At 44.0% G+C, this 15,747-nt stretch overlaps 1 pseudogene; it reads left to right on the top strand.

The window, feature by feature from the left end:
* Positions 1–3,170: 3,170 nt before the first annotated feature.
* LOC118544001 (small ribosomal subunit protein uS2 pseudogene) lies at positions 3,171–4,132 on the top strand (annotated as a pseudogene).
* Positions 4,133–15,747: the final 11,615 nt, after the last annotated feature.

The following is a 15,747-nucleotide window of genomic DNA, read 5'->3' as shown; positions in this document are numbered from 1 at the left end:
AGCACTTCCACCTAGTTCCCTGTGACCTCTGTCATGGCACAAGGCAGTTATCCACCCTATTTCATAAGGAACCCCTCTGTGGCCAGAAGAGTATGTTATTTGTCTGAGGTAGAGCACTTCAGTAACAGCAGAATTCTAGAAAGTAGTGAAGTGACTTGATCCTTGGGTCAGAAAACCAAGTGACACTCTTTCCACATGAAGTTGTCTCTTTGAGTATTAAGAACATTTTAATCTTATAGGCATTCAGTCTGCAAATAAAGCTGACCTACAGGTAACACCATTTCTGTATCCTTTTCCCCATCCTTTTACACCTTACTTATTGACACTGGGGTTCTCATAATTATAAAAAGAAAAAAAAATAATGAATTAATAAGAGAAAAAAGTAATGAATTCATTAACATTAAAATGTTAAGGACTTAACATACTATTTTCCCTGGAGGTATCTGGATTATGGAAGAGAAATTTAGAAGAGGATTCCCTTACCCAAAGAAATGGCTGGCTAATGGTGAAAGTTTAAGGATCAGTGAGGTCGGGAACTTTCTGGTATTCCTTTAAAAGTGTACTTATCTGCCCAAGCAGAATGCCAAGACCTGTCTATAAGAGAGAATATACTAGAACGAAGAAACTATCAAACACAACACAAATTTAAGCAACCAAACTGTTCCAAATCACCCCAAGAAGGTGATGCTGGAGAACTGGAATCATGATGTTAAATAAACCTGTAAAAGTTATCAAGCCTGGAGACTGCCACTCTGGACCAAGCTGGAAGAACAAAAACCAGATTTATTCTCCTATCTGAAACAACTGAAAAACCAGACAAAATATATGAAACAGTAGCTCTCAAGACATTGGACATCAGGCAGTGAAGGGCAATGATCCCTGAAAGATGAGAAACAGATCAGGTGAGCCCTAAAATTGCTCCAGCTTATTGCACTGAGAGAATTTCCAGGCCACTGCATAAGGAGGGGGAACCTGGATGGAGTCTGGCTGTCTCCTCAAGTAGAGAAAACTGGAGAGGCCAAGGTGACTGGAATCCACAGTGGATGTGTGTGGGGGTAGGGGTGGGGTGGAGAGCTGCACAGAGAGAGGACCCTGGAGTTCTGCAGAGGGTCCTCCTTAAGAATTCAGTTGAACGTTGTTTAGGTCTGCTTGACAGGAAACTGCCTGGGACCAGGGAATAGGGTAGACCACTCAGAATGGTCTCAACTCAGTAGTGGGGGAAATTAACCCTAGACTCAACACTGCCTTAGTCCCCCTCACTAAATTTCCCTAGGAAGGAAGAGATCATCTGAATAGCCCTATTAAAGAAATTGGATTTGCGGCTAAAACCCTTCCCCAAATGACAACCCCTGACACAAATGCCTTCACTTGGTAAGTTTACCAAATGTTTAGAGAAGCAATAATATCAATTCTATACAAACTCTCCCAGAAAGTTAAAGAAAAGGAAATACTTTCCAATATTCTATGATGCCAGCATTAGTCTGACACCAAAATCTTGACAAAGATATTACAAGCAATGAAAACTACAGACCTACATTCTTCATGCAAAAAGGCAAGAATTCTTAACAAAATTTTAGCAAATTGAACTGACAATATATAAGAAGGGTAATACATTATGACCAAATAGGGTTTATCCTTGGAATGCATGCCTGGTTCAGCATTTATATGTTATACATTATGGGTTCTGTTTCTCTGGAAAACCCTGACTAACACAATACAGATGACAAAACTTATCAAATTGTACTTTAAATATGTGCAGTTTGTTATAAGTCAGTTATACCTCAGTAATTAGACCTCAATAAAGCTGCTCTTTTTAAAAAGAAAACAAATAAAACACACACATCATCCAGCCTATGAAAGGAACACATGATAGGAGTGCTACCATTCTCCGAGCCCGTGGCGGACATGGCCAGTCAATCATATAGTGATCAGGCAATGCTACCCGTCACAGTCAGGTCTTGAGATACCATCTACTTTGCACCTCTCGCCCAGGTCAAACACCTGGTGTAAAACTGAGGCCCAAGGGCCAGCCCAATTAGAGCAATTCGAAACTGGTATTGAGGTCTCCTGGTTGCTAGTCCAATGTGCTTTCCACAATGCAAGTGTGAGAAAATTGGAGTAGCAAGAGACTAAAGCCAGAATTTGATAAGGAAAGGCTCGTAGAAGACCATGAGAAAAAAAGCAAAGACTTAAATGAGACGTCAGATGTGAACTTTTTGAAGAATGCCAATGAAGTGTTGTGGTGCTGGTTCTAAATACATCTATTTTTCATAGGACCAATACTAGTTTTCATGCAAAGATAAGCATTATCTACCAGAAAATTGATGGAATTCTTATTTTTTGTATTTTTAATAATGAAAATATTAAAATTACTCAAACTGGTGGGTTTTTTAAAAATATTTATTTATTTATTTTAGAGAGACAGAGTGTGTGTGAGTGGCAGAGGGGCAGAGGGAGAGGGAGAGAGAGAGAATCCCAAGCAGACTCCCCACTGAGCACGGAGCCCGATCTCACGACCCTGGGACCATGACCTGAGTTGAAATCTAGAGTTGGACACTTAACCAACTGCGCCGCCCGGGCACCCTTCCAACTGTTTTTGACCTAACATAAGAGTGATTCTTCAGGCCAGAAAACTGCCTTATTTGCAAATAAGGCCAAGAAGCAAAATCATCTAAGATTACACAAAATATAAGCCAACAAAATCATATGTAGATACACAGAAATAATATTAATCTTGGTGAGAAAATACATCATTGGTTTGAAATGCAAATATTTCTCTTAAAAAGCGGTGACTTATTTAGTAGCTGTCGGTAAGCCATAGGCTCATTAATAATAATCACATGTGCCTATCACCATACAGACGGAGTCCCAGCTGATGCTAAACACCAGGCAAATCCAGAGCATTATGACGCTTGTGAATTCCCATAAGCCGGCGCTAGGTTTTCTCATCTTCGTCTTGTCAGGGCTGGCAGAATCCCTGGCGTATGATCAGTCCTTTCTTCTTGCTCCCAGCCTCTTCGCGTGTGAGAGAATAAATGTCCTTGCTGTTTGAGCCAGTCAAGTTGAAGTTCTCTTACTTGAAGCCAAGGACATCAGAATGGTCACAACTACAGCCTGTTTCCCTAGTTATAGGGGAGGGATAGTCAAATCTGCTTAAAAGGGTTTTGAGGGCCTTTCCGCGCTACCCAGGGAAGTGTCCATAGGGCATTGTTTTGCGTTCCCGTCGTAACTTAAAGGGAAACTTTCACAATGTCCGGAGCCCTTGATGTCCTGCAAATGAAGGAGGAGGATGTCCTCAAATTCCTTGCAGCAGGAACCCATTTAGGTGGCACCAACCTTGACTTTCAAATGGAACAGTACATCTACAAAAGGAAAAGTGATGGGATCTACATCATAAATCTGAAGAGAACCTGGGAGAAGCTTCTGCTGGCAGCTCGTGCCATTGTTGCCATTGAAAACCCAGCCGATGTCAGTGTCACATCGTCCAGGAACACTGGCCAGCGAGCTGTGCTGAAATTTGCTGCTGCTACGGGAGCCACTCCTATTGCCGGCTCCTTCGCTCCTGGAGCCTTCACTAACCAGATCCAGGCAGCCTTCCGGGAGCCGAGACTGCTGGTGGTTACTGATCCCGGGGCTGACCACCAGCCTCTTACAGAGGCGTCTTATGTTAACCTGCCTACCATCGCTCTGTCTAACGGCGACTCTCCTCTGCGCGGTGTGGACACTGCCATCCCTTGCAGTGGGTCTGATGTGGCGGCGGCTGGCCAGGGAAGTTCTGCGCATGCGTGGCACCATTTCCCGCGAACACCCATGGGAGGTCATGCCTGATCGCTACGTCTACAGAGATCCTGAAGAGACTGAAGAGGAAGAGCAGGCCGCCGCTGAAAAGGCTGTGACCCAGGAGGAATTTCAGGGTGAATGGACGGCTCCAGCTCCTGAGGTCACTGCTACTCAGCCTGAAGTCGCAGACTGGTCTGAAGGCGTGCAGGTGCCCTCGGTGCCGATGCAGCAGTTCCCTGCTGAAGACTGGAGCGCCCAGCCGGCCCCTGAAGACTGGTCTGCAGCTCCCACTGCTCAGGCCACTGAATGGGGAGGAACAACCACTGAGCGGTCTTAAGCTGCTCTTCCACAAAGGCAAACAAAATGGGAATAGAGATGGGAAAGGTTGACGGAAAATAAACAGTTTGTAAAAGTCGGAAAAAAAAAAAGGGTTTTGAGGATAGTTGATGAGCTAACACATTTAGAACTCCTTGCACAGTGATGGTCTCAGAAAGTACTAAGTCAATGTGAGTTCCCTCCCTTCCCCTTTCTCTCTTATGAAACTTTCCATTTAAATATTAGGGAGGCAGTGTTCAACACACATGAAGCTTCAAAAACTAATGATGTAATGTATGGTGATTAACATAACATAATAATAAAACACACACACACACACATGAAGCTTATCGGACTGTCTATCCATTATGTCACGTGCTAGTCTTGATGCCACCAATTTTGAAAAGATTCCTTATTGGGATTAACTATGATTTTCTCATTTTTGTTACTGTTAAACTCACTAAAGGATTTATTCCAGAAAATTATTAAAAGAGGGTCTGTGAATAAAAACTTCAATTTGCACTAGGAAAGCAACCACAAAAACAGCTGAGAAGACTCTTCCTCCCCAAAAAGAAGCTGTTATACTGGTCGCCCAGCAGTTTGGGTCCATGTTCATCCCATCAGGATTTTCAAAACCTTTTTATTTGGAAAATGTCAAATCTATAGGAAAGTTGTGAGCACAGAAGAATATTAACATTAAGAACATTCATACAGGGGCACCTGGGTGGCTCAGTCGTTCAGCATCTACATTTGACTCAGGTCATGATCCCAGGGTCCTGGGATTGAGCCCCGCATCGGGCTCCCTGCTCAGCGGGAAGCCTACTTCTCCCTCTCCCACTCCCCCTGCTTGTGTTCCCTCTCTCACGTGTCTCTCTCTGTTAAATAAATAAATAAAATCTTTAAAAAAAATTCATACATCCTTTACCCAGATGTATCTCTTGTCAACATTTTGCCCATTTGCTCTGTTGTTCTCTTTCTCTCTCCATATTTATATACATATTATATTTTTTCTGAATCATTTGAGAGTAAGTTGATGATGATGGCCATTACAATAAATTTAATTTTAAATTTAAAGTTCATTTTAGAACTTAACACTTAAAGGAATATATACTTGTACATGATTTTCATGGCTCAAAATCCAAAGGGTACTAAAGGGTATAAGAGTTAAAAATTAATCTCCCTTCCAACTCTATGCCTTCGACACCCTGTCTCAGCATGAGAATTTGAAATTCAGAAAGAAATGTATCCTGAGATTCTCTGAACCCATTTTCTTTCCCAATTATATAAAAACTCCACACATCCAAAACAATTGAGAAAATTATATTTACCCCAAAGAGTCTAAGAGACCTAATACCTAGTAGAACCCCTCAGGAACTATTGCTCCTTCTGGTGCTACCAAGCTTTGGCACCTTGGCTTTATTTAGCCATTTATTCGTTCATACAGTTCATTCATCTACCAATCCTTTCTCAAGTCCTACGCCCTGTGCTAATGTGACGGGCGCATTTTCCAACATTTCCCACCCACAAGCTCTTCTCTCAGTGTCACCCTGGCACTACTCCCATGAAGGGGTGGGATCAGCGTTCCCTTCCCCACCACAGTAGACATTATTTGACCTCCAAGGCCAGGTTATCAAAGGCAATACAGCTTCTTCCATCTGGTTCTCCTGGGATGTTTGTTTTGGGAACCCAGACACCGCTGTGTGAGGAAGCCCTTGTGGAGAGGAACTGACGGTTTGCACCAATGGCCAGCCATGTGAGTGAGCCATATTGGAAATGTCAGCTGGAGCCACCCTAGTTGACAATGCATGGAACAGAGACGAGCTGTCCCTGCTAAACCCTGCCCACGTCGCATGAAGTATTTAAATCATTTTTGTTGTTTTAGGCCACTATGTTCTGGGGTACTTTTTTCCACAACAAAAGTTAACCAGAACAGCAAGGCAGAGGGGATGCACAGGTAGACAGACAGAGTCAGGGTGCCTGCCTTCAAAGAGCTCATGCTCTAGTGGAGGAGGGAGACAAGCAACAAAGATTCATTAAATACAGTGGGAGGAGTGTGGTCTACAGAAATACCATCATGATATAAAATTTTAAGTGGTAGGAGAAATTACCTGAGTTTGAAGGGGGTCTCAGAAAGACTGGCAGAAAATAAAAGTTGAGTTGGGTCTTGAAGGCTGAGTAGCAGCTCGTCAGGTCGAGGAAAGAGGTCCTCTCCATCGCTGCAGTAGGGGAATGTGAAGAAGGATGGTAAGGAGGGCGGGGCCAGGGGTAAGATAAAATCAGAGAGAAGGAAGGACCAAAGTCAAGGATTCTGGTTTGAGTGAGAACAGAGACAAGGGAAGAAGCAGGAACTGGGGAGGCTAGCAGAGAAAAATAAATGAGGTCACAGGATAGTTGGGGCTACCAGGCAGGGCAGGGTTCTCAGGGAGCCCAGGACCAAGACCACTGCCTGCTTCTGCCTCCCAGGAGCCACATGAGCTATGGAAGTTGTAGGAGTCTGGGAGGGTCTCTTCAGGTTCAGAACCAGTCTTCCCTCTGTCAAATGAGGGGTTGGAACTTATGAGCTGATCCTGTCCAATTACGTGACACTAAAGCCATAAGTTGGAGGGTAAAGGTTTCTCAAAACATGGTCCCACCTACACATTTTACCAGTTCCCCAGGCTTTCCTGATGCCAGTTATGTTTAAGAAAACTGTCTATGAGGGGCGCCTGGGTGGCTCAGATGGTTAAGCGTCTGCCTTTGGCTCAGGTCATGATCCCAGGGTCCTGGGATCGAGCCCTGCATCAGGCTCCTGGCTCAGCGGGGAGCCTGCTTCTCCCTCTCCCTCTGCCTCTCTCCCTGCTCATGCTCTCTCTCTCTGTGTATCTCTGTGTCTCAAATGAATAAATAAAATCTTTAAAAAAAAAAAAAAGAAAACTGTCTATGAGATGAATGGATAATATATATATCACATCTATCACATATATATATGATGGAATACTGCTCAGCCATCAGAAAGAATGAAATCTCACCATTTGCAACAACGTAGATGGAACTAGAGGGCATTATACTAAGCGAAATAAATCAGAGAAAGACAAATATATGATTTCACTCACATGTGGAATTTAAGAAACAAAACAGATGAACATAGGGGAAGGGAAGGAAAATAAGATGAAAACAGAGAGGAAGACAAACCATAAGACTCTTAACCACAGGAAACAAACTGGGGGTTGCTGGAGGGGAGGTTGGTGGGGGGATGGGGTAACTGGGTGATGGGCATTAAGGAGGACACGTGATGGAATGAGCACTGGGTGTCATGCAACTGATGAATCACTAAATTCTACCCCTGAAACTAATAATACACTATAGGTTAACTAAATTGAATATAAATTAAAAAAAGAAAACTGTCTATGAACTGAACGGAAATGAATTTCTCTTGTTCTTGATTTCTTTGCAGAGAGAACAAAGAAATTTTTGCACTCTGTGGGCAATACTATAGAAATGTAACATAAAACTGTGTATGATTTCTTTTAAATACCACACCATTTACCCACGCCGCAAACTGAATGTTTCTTTTCCCCTCAGGTAAGAAAGTGGTACATCCTTCCCTTCTGTCTTAAGGAAGCAAACTTACTATAGGGGAGAGGCTAGGAAAGGCCCTCCTTGACATCAGAGGGCTGGGGCTACTACTGGGAAGACTCGAGAGCCCCAGAGAGGGAGGGTGGGCAGCAATTTAGGGTAGACATGTTGAGGGGTGCCTGGGTGGCTCAGTCGTTAAGCGTCTGCCTTCGGCTCAGGTCGTGATCCCGGGGTCCTGGGATCGAACCCCGCATCGGGCTCCCTGCTCCGCGGGAAGCCTGCTTCTTCCTCTCCCACTCCCCCTTCTTGTGTTCCCTCTCTCACTGTGTCTCTCTCTGTCAAATAAATAAATAAAAATCTTAAAAAAAAAAAAAAAATACCTTTAGGGTAGACATGTTGAAACTTACTCCACAACTCTGGCTGGGCAGCTGCTAAGAGCATTGGGGTTTGTTTGTGGCAAACACTACAAAAACACTAGCATTTTCTAGACAGTCAGTTGTATAAGACAGGAGGATGATTGATTTCACTGACAGGTGCAGAAACAGAGTCACGAGAGGAATCTTCTAGAAGAGAAAATCGGGGCCTGGACAAGCTTCTTGACATCAGACAAGTAGAAGCAGAGCAGAGGCACGGGTTGGCTTTTCAAACGTTAATGAGCGTTCCTAATCAGATAAATGCGGCTTTCACGAGGACTTCTGCTCCCACACAACCTAGTTTGAGGCTGAGCGAGACTGGCATGCACTGGATTAAATGCAGCGAGGATCTCATCTAAGGACAGGCCTGGTGCTCTTTTCCTAAGTCACCAGGAGGATTGTAAATAAGACAAATTGGGGAACTATAAATTCCTCACCTCCCGCGGTCCGGACAAACTCACAGGAGCACCCACATATCAATTTAGTCCGAAGAATTCAACACTTAGCTGAAAACTGTATCAGATGGTCTGAGAAAAGGAGAGCTGAGAGAGGAAGCAGGGAGAGGGGGTTGGGGATGGAACAGGAAATGCTGAGTGGGCAGGTGGTGCAGCCTGGACATTCCAGCCTGTGGGCTCCCTGGCCTGGTGAAGTGAAAATGGACCTGAAGCCCTGAAGGGAGAAGAAGGAAGCCCCACAGGACAGGAGGCATCGCGTCCAGGCAGGGGGCCCCTCCCACTGCCCTTGCAGGGAGGTCCGCAGCCTCCCTGCTGGCTCCTAGGGGCACTGATCTTCGGCCCCCACTCCTGGCAGCATCTCCCCCCAACCCTTGGGTGCGTCCCACTGCCGGGTACAGCCTCTTCACCAAATAAAAGGTCCAGGGAAGCAGCCCCTTTGGTAAGGCGCTCCAGGAATTTATGATTCGTAGGTGGAAGACCCCCCACCCCGTGTGATAACACAAACCCCAAAGGGATAAGGCTCCACAGCACATATTTTAATTCTTCCTCTTCCCTGAGCTATAGCACTTCCAAGGGGTCTAACCATTAAAAATCTAAACTGGGGGGCTCTGTAGTTTGTTGCCTAATCTAGCTTCCTCCTCTCACCCCAGCTTCTTCAAGGATTTATTTCCATTGCGTGTAACTTCTAGGCTTCAGTTCTTTGTGACATCATTTTCCAGCATTGATTTTTGCAAAGCCAAATTCATGCTCACCTCAAAGCCAAAAAATCCTTATAACTCACAGGACATCAAAGGCGAGGTGGGCTTTACCCCATTGGACAGCATGAAGTTGCTACCGGGTTTCAGGCTCAGGGTGGGGTCACCAGGAGGGGGAACAATGGGACTCAGCCATTACTCACCACTTGAGTCCATCGCATCCTTACAACCAAACCAAAAGATAAACACCAAGAGGGAAAAGAGCTTTGCATAAGTCTCACCATGAAAACAAAGAACAATGTTCATGTATTTCATCTGCCCATGTGAGCTCAGGCACAAAGCCATATTGGAGACATCTTTCTCTTCCACATGACGTGAAAACACTGTGCCACAAGGCAAGCCCCTGAAACCCAAGCAAGGGGAACCCAGATCGCCTGACGTTGAAGGCGTTATGACATAGCCAGGGTCAGGCCACCTCCTCCGAGAAGGCAAAGCCACCAAGATCAGGGAATGGGAAGAAGGGAATTGGATCTCTTTTCAAGGTTCTCCCATGGGTTTTATCATCTGTACATGCAAGTAAATGAGAAAGTGCAATAACACACATCCTATAATGTAAAAAACAGTCTCCTGCCCCCTTGATAGTCCCCTTTTAGCTCTTTCTTGCATTTTCCTCCAGATTTCTAAATAATAAGCTTATACAGCTATCAACTGATCCATTTGGGACATCATTTCTTGGCTTCCTACTATGTTAGAAGACTCTGACACTCTCTTCCCCTATTCTCTCAGTATTGATGAGTTATGACTTTTGGTGAAATTGACTATCCATGTTTATTTGTCACATATTGCTCACCACTGAGGACAGCAGCGAACTACAATGTCAGTCCCTCTGTCTCCTAGCATCTAGTGTTGCTGTTGAGAAGTCTCGGGCCATTCCAATTCCTGGTCCTTTGAACAGAGGCTATTTCACCCATCTAGGGACACGTTGAGGGTCTTCTCTTTATTCACAGTTTCTGGAATATCAAAGTGGTGTCTCCTGGTGTGGATCTTTTCAAATCCACAAGGAAATTTTCTGGTACGATTTCCCAAGCCTTTCAACTTCATTTTCTTTATTCCCTTTTCCTGTAATTCCTACTAGGTGAATGTTGTTGGCCTTCCTGGACCAGTCCTTTAATTTTCTTATCATTTCTTTCCTATAGGCCATCTCTGGTTTTTTGTTCATCTTCCTGGGAGATTTTCCCACTTTATCATCTGCCAAATCTTCTTTTTTTTAGCTCTTCTATTTTTAATTTCTAAAAACTCTCCTTTCCTCTTCTTTGATCATTCCTGAATTAAAGCATCCTGCTGCTGATTAATGGGGGCAGCACTGCCTCTTATCTCCCTAAGAATATTAAATACATGTTTGGTGTGTGTTTGAGAAGTTTTACTCTGTTCCCCTGCTTTGTTTCTGTTTCCTCCTAAATCTTTTTTCCTGCTTGAATGATTTTGGTCTGTTTCATGTTGAAGGCTTCCCCCCAGAATCAGACAACCCCTGGATGTTCATTCATATAGAAGACTAAAATCACACAATCTGATTTGTGGGTTTGTTTTGAGGCGTGTGGGCAGGCCTTCTCAGCTGGTGAATTTCACTGACAGAGACCAGGCAGTGAGCCAGCCTTTTCAGGGGGAGACCCCAAATGACATTCTCTGCAGGGTTTTTCTCCTCTGCAGTCACTCAGTTCCCCTGGGGCAGAACACCTGCTGTCCTGCTAGAAAAGGGGATGCTGGTTGCCAGCAGAGGCAGGGCCTGGGTGGCAGAATTACCACCATTCCATGATGACTTCAGCACTGATTTTCGCTTTCCGCTGGTACCAGCCCCAAACCTCACTCCTGTCCTGCGCTGTACATAATGTGGCTATGTTCAGAGTCTTTTTGGCTCCATACTTCTGGGGAAAAAAACTTCCAGGTGATGCAAGCAGGTGGCAGAGGAAGGGAGCAGGGAGGCATTGCCTGGTTGCATGAGTAGGGGAGGACACTTGGGGCTCTAGACCCAAACTTCCCAACAAGCCTCTATAGTCAGTTGCATACCTGCCTATCTGGTGCCACAGAACCCTGGCCTTTCTGGGGTTTCTGCAGATTTTGGGGGGATGCCCCCCTTCTGGCTAAAACACTCACCACCTCTCCATCTGCTTTCCATCTGCCAAAACTATGTAGCCATTTCAAAATCTGCATAGTTTCCCTTCCAGGGCGTTGTTTTTTGTGCATTTATACCTTTTTTATTCTTCTACTGGAATTTTTAGTTGGGATTTTGGAAGAGAATGTCTTCAATCTGCCATGCTTAACCAGAAGTTCTTTCTCACTATTTGGATCTCACACTTGCTCTGCAGAAATCTGCTGCCCTGTAGCCCACAGAGCACAGTGGAGTTCCCAGGGTTTATTGAGCTGAAGACTCTGACCTTGGATCTGCCAGGTACTGGAGGTGTGCCCTTGGATTAACCGATTCACCTCCCTGGGCTTCATTTCCTCCTGTAAAAATTAGGGATAGAGGAGGGCTTCTGCGTATTAAAAAAATTTTTTTTGGTTAATTGTTAAACTATCATTAACATAGAATTAAATTAAATTGCCCATTGTGTTAAAGATAATATTCATAATAATAACCAAGTGCGGTAGGTACACAGCACTCCCATTTTTCCAATAAGTTCTACAAAAAGTGGCCTTGACCCTGGTGGGGGGGGGGGGCAATACTTGCCCAGTGCCCTGTGACCTAGTTCTTCTCCTTATTATGTTTCATCTTCTATGTGAAATCCAGATTTTCCATTAAAAGGGCATTTTTTTTAGCTTGAAAAGTTAAATGTGGTGATTTGGGGAAAAAACAAAAAAGCGTTCTACATGATTATCTTTAGGATTATAGAAGGAAGGAAAACCAAGGCCCATAATTGGGAGGTGGTGTCTTAGTCCACTTGGGCTGCTATAATAAAGTACCATGGATTAGGTGACTCATAAACAACAGGAATTTATTTCTCCCAGTTCTGGAGGCCACAAATCTAAGACTGGGGCGTCAGCATGGTTGGGTTCTGGTGAGGGCTCTCCCCAGGTTGCACACTTCTTGTTGTAGACCTCACAAGGTGAAAGGGGCAAGAGAGCTCTTTGGAGCCTGTCTTATAAGGGCACCGATCCAGTTCATGAGGGCCCCACCCTCATGAACTAAGGCCCCACTTCCATTACCATCACATTAGGGGTTAGGATTTCAACATATGACTTTGGGAGGGGGAGACACAAACATTCAGTCCATCGAAGGAGAGAAATTCTAGTTCTCTTCGTGTCTCTCTACCTTACCTTTATTTTAGATGATCTTTCTTTCCTTAGATGATCAGTGTCTCCGTTTTTCGCTTAAAATGGTCTCGGGGCGCCTGGGTGGCTCAGTTGGTTGAGCGACTGCCTTCGGCTCAGGTCATGATCCCGGAGTCCCGGGATCGAGTCCCGCATCAGGCTCCCTGCTCAGTGGGGAGTCTGCTTCTCCCTCTGACCCTCCTCCCTCTCATGCTCTCTGTCTCTCATTCTCTCTCAAATAAATAAATAAATAAATCTTTAAAAAAAAATAAAATAAAATAAAATGGTCTCATACTTCATGATACATTTTTAAGTCAATAATCATTGAAGAAACAAATGTTTTCCCATAGCACTTTGCCTCCTTGTCAACTAAGTAAGATTTGATGGCTATTTCACCTGCGGAACATTGACCTCCTTGAGGGCTTGGTACTGGCTCCATTCTTCTGTTGGCCACAGAATACAGCATGATGACCAGTACATCCCCCATCACAGCCCTTAGGAGCTGTAAGAGATCTTCATGTTTATCTCGTTCAGTCACCTTTTACAGAGGGTTTAGGCAAGCCCAAAGAGATGAAATGATTTACCCAAAAACCCCAAGGAAGAGGCCAAGTCAAAACTTGACCTGGACCTCCCAACTCAGATCTAGCACCTTCCACGCTACCATGCTGCACAGAACCAATGTTCAGTAAATATCTCATGCCCACATCACAATCTGATCTTCTGTGCCCAACACAGAAGTAGCCCAACTTTCTCTTTTCTTTTAATTTTTAAATTTTTTTTTAGAGAGGGAGGTGGTAGAGGAGCAGAGGGAGAGAGAGAATCTTAGGCAGGCTCTACGCTGGGCTCCCAACCCAGGGGTCGATCTCACGACCCTGGGATCATGACCTGAGCTGAAATCAGGAGTCGGATGTTCAACTGACTGAGCCACCCAGGCATTCCTCTTTTCTTTTTAAATGCTGCTCTTTTAACAGCAATAATGCTTGACATAAACCTAGTAACTAGTTACATCAAGCGGAAAGCCACAACCTTAAATATTACATGATTACATATATACACTAATATAATACACAATCCAAACTACTCCCTGTCAATATTTTCATCAATCCATGTTCTCATAAAGCATGTCACAGATATGCATATTTTCTGCCCATGGATGTCAACTGCTTTGTGCACCTGCAGAGATTGACTTTGTTCAACTTGATAAAACTAGCTCCAACTAACCTCTGTGCTTTCTGATCTTAGCACTGCCTTTGTTAAGGTCACCTGAGTGAGTACAGATCCAAACACCTGACTGCAAGTAGATTCCAGGTGTTTGCCTTTGTGTCGCACCCAAAAGACTTGCCCCCACATCACCACCCATACACTCGTCAAATGTTCACTGTGGGCCTACTGTATGCCAGGCACTGTTCTGGGGATATAGCATGAGAAAACAAGACCTCTACCCTTAGAGAGCTTACATTCTAGCAATAAGCATTAAAAATAAGTATAGTATAAGTCTCTTCAATAAGTGGTACTGGGAAAATTGGACAGCTACATACAGAAGAATGAAACTGGACCATTCTCTTACACCATACACAAAGATAAGCTCAAAATGGATGAAAGACCTCAATGTGAGACAGGAATCCATCAAAATCCTACAGAAGAACATAGGCAGGAACCTCTTCATCAACTTCTTTCAAGACACGTCTCCAAAGGCAAGGAAAACAAAGGGAAAAATGAACTATTGGGACTTCATCAAGATAAAAAGCTTCTGCACAGCAAAGGAAACAGTCAACAAAACTAAGAGGTAACCCACAGAATGGGAAAAGACATTGGCAAATGACAATACAGATAAAGGGCTGGTATCCAAGATCTATAAAGAACTTCTCAAACTTAACACTCAGAAAACAAATAATCCAGTCAAAAAATGGGCAGAAGACATGAACAGACACTTCTCCAAAGAAGACATACAAATGGCTAGCAGACACATGAAAAAATGTTCAACATCACTAGCCATCAGGGAAGTACAAATCAAAACCACCATGAGATACCACCTTAGAATGGCAAAAATTAACAAAACAGGAAACAACAAATGTTGGCAAGGATGTGGAGAAAGGGGAACCCTCTTACACTGTTGGTGGGAATTCAAGCTGGTATAGCCACTCCAGAAAAGATCATGGAGGTTCCTCAAGACGTTAAAAATAGAGCTACCCTATGACCCAGCAATTGCACTACTAGGTATTTACCCCAAAGATACAGATGTAGTGAAAAGAAGGGGCACATGCACCCCAATGTTCATAGCAGCAATGTCCACAATAGCCAAACTATGGAAGAAGCTCAGATGCCCTTCAACAGACGAATGGATAAAGAAGATGCGGTTCATATATGCAATGGAATATTACTCAGCCATCAGAAAGGATGAATACCCACCATTTTCATCGACATGGATGGAACTAGAGGGGATTATGCTAAGTGAAATAAGTCAAGCAGAGAAAGATAATTATCATATGGTTTCACTCATATGTGGAACATAAGAAATAACACGGAGGACCATAGGGGAAGGGAGGGAAAACTGAAGGGGGAGAAATCAGAGAGGGAGATGAACCATGAGAGACTATGGACTCCAGGAAACAAACTGAGGGTTACAGAAGGGAGGGGTGGGAGGATGGGGTAACCGGGTGATGGGTATTGAGGAGGGCACGTGTTGTGATGAGCACTGGGTGTTATATGCAACTAATGAATTGTTGAACACTACATCAAAAACTAATGATGTATTATACAGTGACTAACTGAACATAAAAAACAAAACAAAATAAGTATAGTATACAGCATTTTAGAAGGTGGGAAATGTTACAGAAAAAGAAAAATTTAAGGTATGGGGGATCAGGAGTGTTGAGGCAGGTGATCAGGGGAAGGTAACGTTTGCACGAAGACTTGAAGAGGGTGATGGAATGAGCCAGGGAGATATCTGGCCAAGAGCTCTCTCAGCAGACGGAACAACCAGGATAAAGTTCCCAAGATGAGTGTGTGTGGTCTGGTCAAGGTCCTGATGGGTGACATATTGGGGAAAGAATCCTAAGGGAGAGTTATCATTCCCCAATTCCAGAAAGATGAAAAAAATTAAACTTCAAGAAAGAAAGAATGAAAAAGTGAGAACCTGGAGATTTAAACTCTGTAGCAGTGGTAGGACAATGGCAAGGGAAAGCTGGAAAACCAGAAAATATAATTGAGAAATGAAAGTAGCGCTTC

The sequence above is a fragment of the Halichoerus grypus genome, chromosome 4 (genome assembly GCF_964656455.1).
Source record: "Halichoerus grypus chromosome 4, mHalGry1.hap1.1, whole genome shotgun sequence".
NCBI lineage: Eukaryota > Metazoa > Chordata > Mammalia > Carnivora > Phocidae > Halichoerus > Halichoerus grypus.
This window is presented reverse-complemented; position numbering and strand designations above follow the sequence as displayed.